The following is a 14,111-nucleotide window of genomic DNA, read 5'->3' on the forward strand; positions in this document are numbered from 1 at the left end:
ATCTTTTGAAGGATGAACGTTATCCTCAGTAGGAGCCACAGTTTTCTGGCCAAAGGGAGACTAGATTTTGTGAACACGCTGGATGTATGCGTTCATTAAACAAGCATTGGCATAGCCAATGGTTCTTGCCTTTAGTGTCTAGCCATTCAGCAGAATATCCATTACATTACATTAGCCATTAAAGACATTAACGTTTGTGTTAAATCATCTATGATATACTGGCCCTATTACTACCAAGCATTAATTAAAGTCCTTTGATGGTGTTGGCATGTGTAGTGTATAGCACTGGTGTCCTGCCATTATCAAGTCATTAAAGACTCCAAACTGACGAACATACACAGTCTAAGGTAAAATATACTTTTCTATCAGTCATTAATGCCATTGTACAATTTTGGAATTTGCAATGAATGGCATGGTATCCCTTCATTGAAGGGAACTACATTGTGTGCCATGTGTTCTTTGTGTAAGAGCAGAATGCTGTCACTTACAGTGCAGTTAGCCAATGGTGGAAGTGGGGTAACCCTTTGCTCCGTGCTGTAGTGGGCAGGAGAAAAATGTGAATGATACAACAGCAGACCAATGGATGAAGAGGGCTGACTGAAAAATCTTAAATTAAGTAGATTATACATACAGTTTTATTAAGACCTCTGCAGCAAACACATTAACCCTCTGAGCCAACCTACCAGGATTAGATTTTGCAACCTCGAGAATATACACAGATCAATGCTGCAGGCACATTAGCTCACTAAACAGTTTTAGAAGGAAAGGAACTGGTGTAACAGATGCACATCAGACTGCAGCTATGTGACGAGGATGCAATCACAAGGCCTGAAGGTGACACAGACACTCATCTCTGCCTTGGTGAGTTATCCTGTCGGCTTATCTTGTTAACAAGGGGCTTCAATACTAGCCTGTGTGAAGTGCACAGAAAAGATGACACTGCCCAGACTGGGAAGGTACACATGTCACTGTTTCCCGAGAGCATCTCACGCCACGTGGCCTGTTTGTCCCAGTTATGTGACTGCAAAGAAGGATTAATGCAACAGTTAGGGGGTGAGTAATAAGCAGCCTGACACGGACTGCTGAGTGAGCAAAGGGCGGCAGTAAGGCCACCGGAGGATTCTGGGGCAGCTTTAATACGGACTAAAAGGGGGGCTTGTCAGAGGACTCTGGTTATGGCAGCAACCAATTATACGTTATCTTCTCTCCAAGACTTGAGAAGTAAGCCCCTTGTGACCAGGACCTATAGCTCTGTCACCCAGTCTCCCCCTAGGGACCTGGAGCACCGTGCCCACAGAAAATGTACTTCTTGTCCCTTCTGAAAGGCACTTGATAGTGCTAAGACCTGAAAGGAGCAGCCTGTGCCTTGTGACCTAGAGCGAAGTGCCTCAGAACTACAGCAGCCAGACAACCCAGTGACCTGGAAATCTGAGGCGTATTCCTTAAGGACGACTTCAGCCTTAAGTCTTCGCCTACAGTTCTAAAAACACACTTATGCAATCTCCCAAGACTTGACTCGCTCCACTAGGACAGGTTTCAGATCTGTCCCTTTCTGTTGCAAATTGTTATCAACCCCAGACTACAGCACCAATAATGCACTAGGATAGAAAAAGATATCGCAGGTGTAGAGATAAGCGTCAATTACATGGAGCGCGACAACCCTTATTGAGATTACAGTTGTTTGGCTGCAAAATCTTACTACCTAGGTTCCTTTTACACTAGCCTCAAAGGCCCCGAGAAGGCTCATTTAGCAGGTTTTACGCCAGAGTGATACCACAAGTGCGATCAAACAGCATATTTGCCCAGCCAAGACTGTAAGAGTTTAACAGCCTGCGGTTCATTTTAGCAACCAAAATACACAACCAAAAGCTTTGTATGCTACAACAGAGTGCAATAAAAATAATTACATACAAAAATAAGTATGATCTGACCTTGTGTAATCTAATAGGTGCCTACGTGAAATGATACAATGCGCTTGGTCATTTCTGCTGTTGAGGATACTGCATAAATACTGCATCCCACTGAAGTCCTCAAATAGGAGGAAATGTCCTCTGCCAAAGTTTACCCACCACATTAGTAGTATACCTAAACCCATCCAACTGATAATGATAGAAGCTCACATATCATCATGTTTTCCAAATCTCTCAAGCCTGTCTGCTAGGTTGGGTCTGGCTGGAGCGGTTGTCAGGTAGAAGTCAGCAGCACAAAAAGCTTGATTCTGAAGATAAAAGAGTTAGTCTGTGTTGTGTGTAAGTGCCTCTTCCCTTGACATGGGGTAATGGACTGGGCGACCTCTTGATCTTTTTGTGTTAGTCCCACATGCTCGCAGTCCACTCACCCACTAAGTGATGTCCTTAAACCTGTGATGACCCAATCGAAGAAACACTAAAATCGCATATCCCCCAACAGGAGTGGCAGTTTGAAAGTCCCTGTATGCACACCCGAATTATGTCATGGATGGTGTGTTTTGCGTATGCACCCCTGGTGCTACCACAACGGTGGTATAAACAAATGGTCTGCTTTTTTAGGTCGAGCATGAGCAGCGCATGCACTGCTCTGTAAAGCATGTTGTATTCAGGTAGGGACTTGAAGCTCCACCCATATTTTTCATTGGCTTGTGTCAAGGTCCTTTGTAAACTGTAGCTTTTCATTGGACAATAGGATTAGTAGTCCCTCCTTAGAACCACTTTGTGTCATCTTGTAACCTCCCATAAAGACTGGCCCTCTTACATGTGCTGTTTTTCAGTAGGCGTATATTACAGCCTCCGAGCACTATTTACCTTAAATTGTTTTCACCTGCCTTCTGTTGCAGGCGAGACATGCTCTCTCCAAACGCATTTTTTTATAGAGTAGCATGGAACACTAGAGTGACGGCCGTGCCTCTGCTTTATTTGTGGCCCCCCCGAACATGGCTACATTTTTTTTTACTATTTATTCACTTTTTTGTTGTTGTTTACAAGCGACCCATGCCACGCCTTCACATTAATAGAGGCTGTGCCCCTTTCTTTACACAAGCTGTGTCTAAAGAAAGGGGCACAGCCGCCATTAATGGAAAACCGCAGCATGGGGCGCTTTTAAAAAAATAATAATTTGTCAACTTGACAAATGCTTTTTTTGTAAAAGCGCCATTTACCATGCTTTCACTTTAATGGCGGCCGTACCCCTTTCTTTAGACGTGGCTCATCTAAAGAAGGGGCACAACCTCTATTAACATGACAGCGCAACACAGGGCACTTGTAGATTATAAAAAATATTTGCAATGCAATAGGTTCGCATTTGCGAGAATTTAAGCTATTGTCATTTATATTGCCAAAAGTTTAAACTCTCGTAAATGCGAGACCTATTACATTGCAAATGCTTGTTTACAGAGTGCCCTGAGGGCTTTTTTTCACATTTTTCGCCTTTGCAGTGCGACCATACAGTCTTACATGGTTTAATTTAAAAGGCATAAAGAATTGGATAAAAGCGTGGTTCCTTGGCAGGGGTCTGTGGCAGGATGATGGAAGTCTGTTGTGATTTGTGCATTCTTTTAGGGTTAAACCAGGGGAATGGCATTTTATTACAATCCCGAGTACCATGAATGTTTTATGGCAACAAGTGCTGATGCTCTGGCGGAGTGTGCAGGAGGGAAAGGGAGTAGGGAAGAGAGCCAGGGGAGGGCAGCGAGTCCAAGGACACTTCCTTTTGGGAAAATACTGGAGCCGAGCCGCAGTGACAGTCACTCGCCGAGGAGGGCTGCGACTGGGAGTGCTAGCACCTGCGAGGACTGAGTAGGATCAGACATGGGCAGCGCAAGGGGAGGAGAGCAGTGTGGCTGAGTCCACCCTGTGTGTGCTACCAAAGCAGCCTCACTCTCCCCTGCATGCCTCCCATGCCTGCTACAAAATGAGTGTGTATTAGTAAGAACAGCTGCTGTCACAAGCGAGAGCGGTGCTCAGGATGGAGCGCAAAGGGAAACGAGTGTTTGTGTTGGGAAAGCTAACAAGGCAAAAGAACAAAAGTAGTGCACCAAAACGAACACAAATGGCTAGAAAGGAACTGATCCATGTAACACAGTCAGTCTCCAGGGCCGGAACAAAACAGCCAAAAGGTGGGACAAATGTAAACTATAAACCAAACGAATTTCGAAAGAAGACCAAGAAACCAATTACAGGCAATGGGCGTGCTAAAAGCCCACAGAGCAGATACAGCATGACTAGACTCGACCTAAAAATGATGCCAAGTTAACAATGTTTGTGGAAGCATAATGTGTAGTCATTGTAGCTTGATAGTGATGTCTTTGTTTATTCAGTTGGCTCTTCCTCTGTTTACACACAAATGGATAGACTTACAAACACAGCCACAGTATAGCTTCTGCTGGCCACTATGTTTATTCACTTGGCTTTGCAGTAGTGCTTACAAAACCTTCATTTATGTATTCTGCCTTTCACCAGAAATATTCCTGCCCTTGTATGCGCGATATTGAATTACAACAACACAGAGCCAACCTGGAATCAGGCTGTTGTTTCGTTGTTCCAGCCATATGCTGTTCTTGCAAGAGGGATTATTTTTGCTATTTTACCTTTGTAACCAACATCGTATCATGAATCCCGCATACCACATACACTGAATACCCAACACACCGAAGACTCAGTCTTTTGGCATATTCATGCAGGTGTTGTATGACCTGCTTGATACCGGTGCAGCGTCTATTGAGCGGGATTAAGCTCAAATTAGGAGAAATGTCCAATTATACTCTAAATACTCTTCAACCTATTTACTAATAGTTGGGATACACTCTATAGACATTTGTATTTCGTTTTTCAGTAGCACATGCAACTCCATTACATGTGGCCAAACTAATTTATCTTGTGGTTTGTGCTATAGAAATATTTTCACACACTCCAAAACTAAATGGTGAAATATGTTTTGAGAACACATGAAACCAAAGTACTAAGTCACAATTATAACAGTTGTTTTAAATTTTTAAACCCGGAAGTAAGAAGCAACTTCAGTAGTGCAGCAATGTTCCAGTGGGCCATAAAACAAGGTAGGAAAATGGACTCGCCTACACACTGCAACTTAACTATGATGTAGAGCAGACCAATCACAAACTTATTATTCTTCTAATTTGAACATAATTTGTTCCATTTCAGTGCAGTTACGATATGAACCGGTGCAAATTAAAGACATTTAAAGTCAGTGTAAAATAAATCTTAATATGGATCAAGAAACAGACAGAAATATTAAAACACTTAAGAGGAAAAAAAATCACAACGATGTACTTGTATGAACAAAAGTTGCTTCAGGATGTATTAAAAACCACAACATGGCCTACCCTAAGTCTGGGATATCTTGGTGAGCTGACTGTATTGCTACGAGTTGGAACATTAGATCGCCATAACACCTCCCATTAGGTAAACCCAAAAATACTCGATTGAAAAGTGCTTGCTGAATTTCAATCTGCAATGCTTATAAAATAATCAGTGGGTTTATTTAAGTCACATGATGAAAACAAAGAGACAATTTATCAGTTATTCAGTTATATTAATTCTCTCTCTTTGATCTTCCTCGACAGGTTGGCAGAATAACATAGTGATTTGCCAGTTTTTAGTACTTTGATTCGTGTCTCAGTCCCATTACGCCCAGAAACGTGCAGTAAAATAAAACTTATGTCTAAACTATCAAGAAATAGAAAGCAGGTACCTTCAGGATGAATAAGAAAACAAATGCCACTGATCAAAGTTTTGACACCTTTGCTAACTAGGGATGACACTCATGCTGGGAGCACGCTGACACCACACATTAAGAAAAGGGATGCATTTGCAAAGAAAAGAGTACAAAGCAAGTTATATCAAAACATTGTGGAAGAACGGGGGAACGCTTGTGAGTCCGGGTTGAAGAAAAACATGGGCAAGAGAATAAAACAGGCACAGAACTGTGAGATCACAAATAATTTACTGAATTATGATGTTGACTTTCGTTTCTGAGCGTGGTCACGGAGTAATTTCATAAAAGGACAGGAAAAGAGGTGCGTTTCGGACTTTCTACCAGACGGTCAAGATTTTCCCATTAAATTATTTTGGCGGAGGCGTTTGCTACGACTTTTGAAAATGAGAAACCAGGAAATCGACCCTGCAAACCATGAAAATTATGCTAACATGTTAATTTTCTCATTGCTATCAATAATGTGTTTTTTGCACAACATTCATCCCAAATAAGGGATCCCTTTAAAATGAAGATTCACACATGGATAATGTATACCCTATTGATTAGTAATTACCTCTCCGCCTAATATGTTACCATAAACATCCGGGTGCAGCCTCCTAACATCACACTGACCTCTACGATAAATGAAACTACTGACAGTCATGCATGCCCTGGTGTGGAAACTGTGCTGGCTGTTTTAGTCATATCTATACCAGCTGACTTGACAACAGAACAAGATTAACACTACATTTTACAAAGCGGTCCGAACAACAACCAAACACTCATTAACTGTGATCCTAGCAGGGAGGGTCAGAGCAGACCAGTGTGCAGCTGCAACTTATCCCATGTCTTGTCCTACTACCTCAGGTTAGCTAGCACTATTTTATGACCCCATTTTCACACCAGTAACCACCCAAGCTACAAGGAAATCCATTTCACAATACTATAGTGTTTTAATTGTTAACATCAATGCACACAAATGAAATTAACATAATCTGTAAAATGTCAGCCATGGTAAAGAGAATTAAAGACACATACATATTAAGAACCGTCTGCCATCTACGAATCGTGCATGCTATAAATATTCACCAACTTTGGCGTGTGTCTTTATATTGCCGGTGGGCAATGCAGGAGTTTTGACCTATGTTATATTACTGAATATTGTTAATGTTCGAGTAATCTGGATATATCTGCAGGAAAAGGGACACCAAAATATGACCATGATTTTCAAGTCTAAAAAGAAAGCTGATGCGGATTAAACTAATGTGTTGAGTTACGTCAAGTTGCTGCCATGATGCCAGTAAATACTACATTTGGTAACGGAAGCTAAAGGTGGCAGCTGTAACACAAAAAAAATGCAGCCCTCACTTTGGTTTGTCTGTTCCTTGTAAACATGCCACTGACGTGGACTTGGGAGTCAACTGCAGTAGGGTTCAGTTCCTGGCACATAAAAGCCGAAGGAGTCAGCAGTGTGACATGAAAATTGCAATTGGAGAGACCTTCGCCCCCTGGCTTTTCCAAAGGCCGTCAACAAAGCCACGACTGTCCTCTTCTGTCAGAGATTAACCAGCGGCCATCTCATGATGCTTCATTGTCTTATGACCACAGATATATTTTAGTGGTAACTTCATATAAAGGCCCTTGGACGTTATGTGAATTGATGCTTGTGTTCTGGAGGGACATGCTGTCTCAGACTGCGTGTGCAGCCCTTGCAAACTCTGACCATGGCAGTTTTAGGCAACCTACAGGCTTTCTTTCATCTGTCATGTCACATATTATATGCGAGTTAGCTTGTGTTTCATTTTTCCAGGTTTGCACCAAATGCTCTTAGTTGACTCTTTTTTGCAAGTCGGTTTCATGTACACTGAAGGGGAAACTCTATCCCCACAAATATTTAATGTAGAAGGCAAGAATCTTTTTAATATATATATATTTGATATCTCTATGCAATATACTTCCTTTGCTCTGCTTATTAAGGTCATCATTATGAGTGGGCTGGTAATACCTATGCAGCTGGTAACAATGAGTATCAGCAGGCTCAGGACAACGGGTGATACAGGAACACCATGGGAACAGCGCGACTCACACGTTTTCACATGGACATGTTAGCGCCTCAAAGCAGGTGAAATATCCTGGTGAAAAAATACCCACAAATGGGGGAAAACCGGGGAACTGATCTTGAAACAACGATTTCTACATGATATATCCCATTTCTCACAGAAAAACTTGTGGTTGTCCCGTATTCACCACACCTGCAGTATACATATTTTCCGAAGCGGAAATACCTATGCTGTATTGCTCCAATACTACTAAGTTAAAATACAAACATAATAGCCACATTTCAGCAATGATGCTTTCTTACCAAACATAATACACAAGCAATTTACTTTACTAACGTGTTCCATAGTGAACGCTCTAGGATAAAGTACCCCTACCGCCCATAATAAGAATACTGCAAGTCATCCAGGAGTTACAAGACCACAGAGAGGAACAAGGACGAAGTCTCTGCTCCTTTATAAGGGAGGAACTTCAAGGTGACTTGCAATATCCTTTAAATGTATGGCAGAGGGCATTGTATTCCTTACATGGTTACACTATCGCTCTTTCCACAAATCACTTAAATACATTGTATCTTGCTCTCACATTCCTTTTGTAGACATAAAAAAAATAAAAGCAGACTCTAGTGCAAATGTAAACAAAAAAATCGTACGTTTTGGTAAAGAATATTAGAATCTATTTAATGTAAACTTGATTTAAAATCAAGCCCCACCTGACTGCGCCCGTGTCTCTGCCCGTGACTGCCCAGCTGCCGCTGAGGGAAATAGAGGCCCGCCTCCACCCGCAGGCTACCACCTGCGCCTCATCCCTAGTGGCCAGAGGTAGTCTGTAGGTTTGCTTTCCTGCTCTAGACTTGCCCTAGACTTGCTTCGGTATTGTACTTGTATTGTGCCCCTTTTGCTTTGTGACCGTCTTTTATTGTATTCTGTGCCTGTATTTATCTGCTGTGTGACCGTCCTTCCAGTGTGCTATTGTCTGCCACTCTCCCTGCCGCTGCGCCCCCTGCGGCCCTGCCCCCCGCTCGCCCTCTTGTCATTCCAGTCTTGCATCTGTATTGTATTTTGTATTGTGCCCCATGTGCTTCTGTGACCGTCTTTATTGTAGTGTATTTATCTGCTTCCGTTTCTCCCCGCTTGCCATTCTCTGCCACCTTCCCCACTGCAGCATCCCCTGCGGCCCAGCCCCCTCGCTCGCCCTCTCGCCATTCCCCCCTCCCAGCTGCTCCTCCCTCCCACCTCCCCTTCTTATGGCGGCCGCTGCGCGCCTAAGGCAATCCCATCTGCGCCTGGACCGCGCCCAGCGCCAAAACCCCTGGCCCCCGCGAACACCACAACGCCCAACTCTGCTACGATGCCAACACCCTCCAAGCACTCAACACCGGACGAGAGCACACTTGCTACCAGGCCACCTCGAAACGCACCCAAGGACCCTTCATCTGCCAGAACTGCAGCTTCATCAGCATCCGGCCCACCAAACCACCAACCAAAGAACCCAACTACCTCAGATTTATTCTTCCCAGCACCCGCTCCGACCGCAAACACGCCGTCGAACTCTAGGACCTTCTCAACTCTACCTCCCCAGACGTCGCCTTTCTGACAGAGACATGGCTGAACCGCACCTCAGCTCCTGACATCGCCATAGCGATCCCGGAAGGCTACAAGATCACCTGCAGGGACCGCCCCAAAGGCATAGGAAGAGGTATCGCCATCGTCCACAGGAACACTATCAGAGTCTCGACCAACACCAACGACACTCTCAGCACGGCCGAACACTTGCACTTCCAGATCCACACTGACCCCAACACCACCCTCAGAGGAACCCTCGTCTACAGACCCCCTGGAACCCAACCACAGTTCAGCGACTCCATCAGCGCACACGTCCTCGCCTCCACGGACTACATCCTCCTCGGGGACCTGGACTTCCACCTCGAGAGCAACAAAGACACAAACTCCACCGCCCTGATCGACAACCTCGGACTCAGACAGCTCGTGACAACACCAACCCACGCCGCCGGCCACACGCTCGACCCCATCTTCACCACAAGCCCCCACGTGTCCTTCAACCACACCACTGAACCCCACTGGACTGACCACCACTGCATCTACTTCACCTTCAGGAAGCCCAACACGCACCACCGCACCCAACAGATGCCTTGACGCTGCTGGAGCAAGGTCAGAGAAGACCAGCTAATCAACACCCTCGCCCAGAGCCCACCCACCAACACCACTGACCCAGACACCGCCACCCGCAACCTCAGACAATGGATCAACGACTGCGCCAACACCCTCGCCCCGCTCAAGACACCCTCCAACAGCCACACCAACAAGAAAGTCACCTGGTTCACCGAAGACCTCCAGGCCTCCAAACGAACATGCTGAAAACTGGAGGAGAACTGGCTCATAGAACGAACACTGGACAGCTACGCAGCCCACAAGAACGCCACCCGCAGACACCATCAACTCATCAGAGCCGCCAAATGGGCCTCATTCAAAGACTGCCTGGATAACAACGCACACAACAACAAAGAGCTCTTCAACATCGTGAAGGTACTCTCCAACACCAGCTCCAACACCAAAGACATCCCGCCTTCGCAAGACCTGTGCGACTCGCTAACTATAAGGCCTCTGTAACCTTTGATTTGATCAGTGAATACATATGTGCATACACACACAAATAAAAATGTATGTGTGTGTGAGTATATATATATATATATATATATATATTCACAGAAAAATGAAGGGCGTCGCGAATGGATGAGGAACAGCCAACTGAAGCTGAACTCGGACAAGACAGAGGTCCTCATCCTCGGCTCCACCCCTTCAGCCTTGGACGACTCCTGGTGGCCGACAACACTAGGAACAGCCCCCACACCCACCGACCACGCACACAACCTAGGGTCATTCTCGACTCCACCCTCTCCATGACTAAGCAGGTCAACGCCGTCTCCTCATCCTGCTTCAACACCCTACGAATGCCCGGCAGGATCTTCAAGTGCATCTCCACCAAGATGAGAAGAACAGTCACCCAGGCCCTCGTCACCAGCAGGCTGGATTACGGAAACACCCTCTATGCAGGAACGTCGGCTAAGCTCCTGAGACGATTGCAACGTATCCAGAACGTGTCGGCACGTCTGATCCTCGACATCCCCCACCGCAGCCACGTCACACCCCACCTGAGAGACCTGCACTGGCTCCCTGTCAACAAGAGGATAACCTTCAAACTCCTCATCCACACACACACAAAGCTCTCCACAAGACCGGCCCAGCATACATCAACATATGATTCAGCTTCTACACCCCCACCCACCAGCTCCGCTCCGCCAGCCTCATCCTCGCCACAGTTCCCCGCATCCGTAGAACGACCGCCGGCGGCAGATCCTTCTCCCACCTTGCCGCCAAGACCTGGAACACCCTCCCCACCAACCTATGGCAGAGCCAAGACCTACAGGCCTTCAGAAGACTCCTCAAGACCTGGCTATTCAATCACTAGCAGCACCGTATGTAGTGCGCTTTATAAGTGTCATGATTGATTGATTGATTAATTGGGTCATATTGTATAGAACCACGCAGAGAGATACTAACTTTTCGAGGATTACCGAAAGCTTGAAAAAAAATAAACATGTTGCAATACATTTCTCCTTTCTGACGACCCTGATGACCCTGCTCGTCTGCCTTACCCCTTGCTGCTGGCTTTGGCAGCATGCGTTGTGACCTCTAGTTATTACAACTGAGCAGCTACGTCAAGTCTTCATTACAGGGGACTAGAAAGGCCACACCCCGAAAGTAATAAGGAAAGTAGCTTTTATACAAAAAGTGCAGGCTCTGGTTTATTACAAACGTCACTGCAGTGCTGTGGGCTCTACTGGCACCTTTGTCTTTTGGGTGGTTCGGTATTCACATTTATTCTGCTGCTTATCTGGACTGGAAAGCCCAGCCAAAGGGTTTAGCCACAGCCCGTGGAAGTCGTGACCTGTGGACGTCATGCTCATTACGTTATCTTCCCTTCCCCGCAACCCCAACTCCTGTGTGGTGGACACCCAAAGTGAAGTGTCCATCATCCGCCGCCGCCATTACCGCAGACTCCTGTCCTTTTATGACAACTGAACTCTGCCGGGGAGCGCAGCAGGAATGCTTAGTGAAATCTATGTCTTGGATTTGCAGCCCGCGCGCGGAGGTCACAACTATTCTATCATTTCTCAGCATTATCTTTTCTCCATCTTACTTTGTTCCAGCGCCTCCCGCCGGCACGCAGCAGATTGAAAGCAGCATGCATCAGAAGGCTCGCGCTGCACGCTTTTATAGTCTCGCGGAGGCGCGCTCTGTTCCTGGCCTACCCTATCTCAGAATTTAGAAATGCAGGCTTCCCTGGCATACCCCGCTAATACCACAAGATACTGCTAAAAGCTTTAAACGCAAATTAGATGGAATAACAAATAAATGTTAATATCAAGATATGTGCCATCTTCCATTTCTGTAAACGCAGAAGTAAAATGTATACACCAGCATGCAATAATATAAACACATACACGTACTCAGAAATGTTTATGAACTTTAAAAGAAATCTGCCCAACAATCATATATATCACTCTGTGTGAAATGCAATGCTATGAACTGGCCAGGGTTGAGGCAGACACTCTTAAAACACAAAATCAAAAGTTGTTTTAAAAATAAAACCTTTTACTTTGTTCACGGAACATTGATTATGTAATGCAGTGCACTCCAAGTTATGAGGTAAAATGCTAACTTGTTTGCCTTCCTGCACATCTATGTGAGGCAGTGAAAACGATTGTCTAAAGTCAGGGACACTGCAATTATGTGATTCTGCTGCACTGGCATTTTCTGCATAGTTATATATTTGCCACAGTTGCCACATAATCCATCATCTGCTGCATAATTTGCAGATTTGTTTGCTTCTAGCTCAAGAATATCAAAAGTTACTAAAAACGCTGAAACGTGGCTGTGCAGTGGAAGGCCCTTTACAAAACAGGCCTTTAAGTTGCCTGTTGTCGCATTTGAGTGTTACAAACTGTGTTATTAATCATGTGGGTCCCTTTCCCAGACAGCGCTCACATAAGTAAAATAGATGAAATAATGCAGTAATACGGCCACAAAAAGTGCCACGTTATGCCAAATAATGTTCCATTTCTTGCTGCATCAGTCAACCCTGCCACATTATTTGGTCCTCCCCTGTTGCATATTTCCAGAGGTCCTGCCTAAAGGTTAAGCCATACTGTTATTTCCCCAGGACGATACAGGTGTGGTGAAAATAATCCCAGAGCCTCAGTGTACCCACTGGGACGAAGACAGGGCAGGTTAAAGGTGCCGGACTACTCACCTAACCTCTTCCTCGCTCACTGCTACTTTACATTGGGGTCACATGACAAACTTGAAGTATTGGTTAAGGAGCTTTGTGTAACTGTACTATTCTAAGGGGCAGGCAAGTTCGTCCAGTTTTTGGGATTCAATTGAGCACCTTCGAAGCATCAGGCCTCGGCACCAGTAGACATGTATGTGTGCATCAAAACATTCTATGCTCATTAGAAGCAATCATGCACAGCATACAAATGCTTGTACCACAAGAGCGACTACTTTTGATATACTGAACAGCGACAGAAATAATGATAACCGTACACTAATGCAAACTGAAAGTTGAGCACAGTGTTCACAGCTTCTTGCATGATGTGGCATTCAAGGGATTATGGTTCATTTAAATAATTAAACTTTTGCAGATCTTTCAAAGGATTTCACAACATGGCCTTCTGTTACTTTTCGCTTTGCATACAAATAAGGTAATAGTAGATACAGAGCTCAAAACCTTACAGTATTCTGAAAAAAAGAATGGACATTGTGCTGTGCTATGGTTACATAATGGAAAGCGAGACAGAGCCAAAGCTAACAGGGAGCAATTATCAATATAAAACAGCATAACCTCACATGACATGTAAGTGCCAAAAGCGCGTGACTCCTGATGAGGTCACGGGTCAAGGCTGAAAATTATTTGCAACTCCTCCTGTCCTTGTGTTGTCATCAATCAGAAATGAACAGGAGCCACATGTGACCTCTGACTGACTCTATTCAATCTTACGGCCTCACATACAATTTGTAAGATAGTGGAAGATCATATTGTATATTTCATAACACCCCAACTCCTTCAGTAAATGTTAAACAATGCTTATATTTTTTAGCTTCCTTACTGCGATCTTTCTTTGCAGCCAAGTCTTAGTCAATAGACTAAGACTAATTTTGGAGAGTGACCCCCCAACCAACTGAAAAAGACCTACTCTAGCTAGGTCAAAAAACACTTCTGGGAGAATTTGGGCTCCTTCAACTCATGTCAGTAGTGGGTGCTAAGTTCACCCACAATTT

At 44.7% G+C, this 14,111-nt stretch overlaps 1 protein-coding gene across 3 annotated transcripts in view; it reads right to left on the reverse strand.

Annotated features, from left to right (window-relative positions):
- SOX5 (SRY-box transcription factor 5) overlaps positions 1–14,111 on the reverse strand; it is a 454,156-nt gene that overhangs the window by 67,272 nt on the left and 372,773 nt on the right. The window lies entirely within an intron of this gene.

This window comes from Lissotriton helveticus, chromosome 1_1 (genome assembly GCF_964261635.1).
Source record: "Lissotriton helveticus chromosome 1_1, aLisHel1.1, whole genome shotgun sequence".
In the NCBI taxonomy this organism is placed as follows: Eukaryota; Metazoa; Chordata; class Amphibia; order Caudata; family Salamandridae; genus Lissotriton; species Lissotriton helveticus.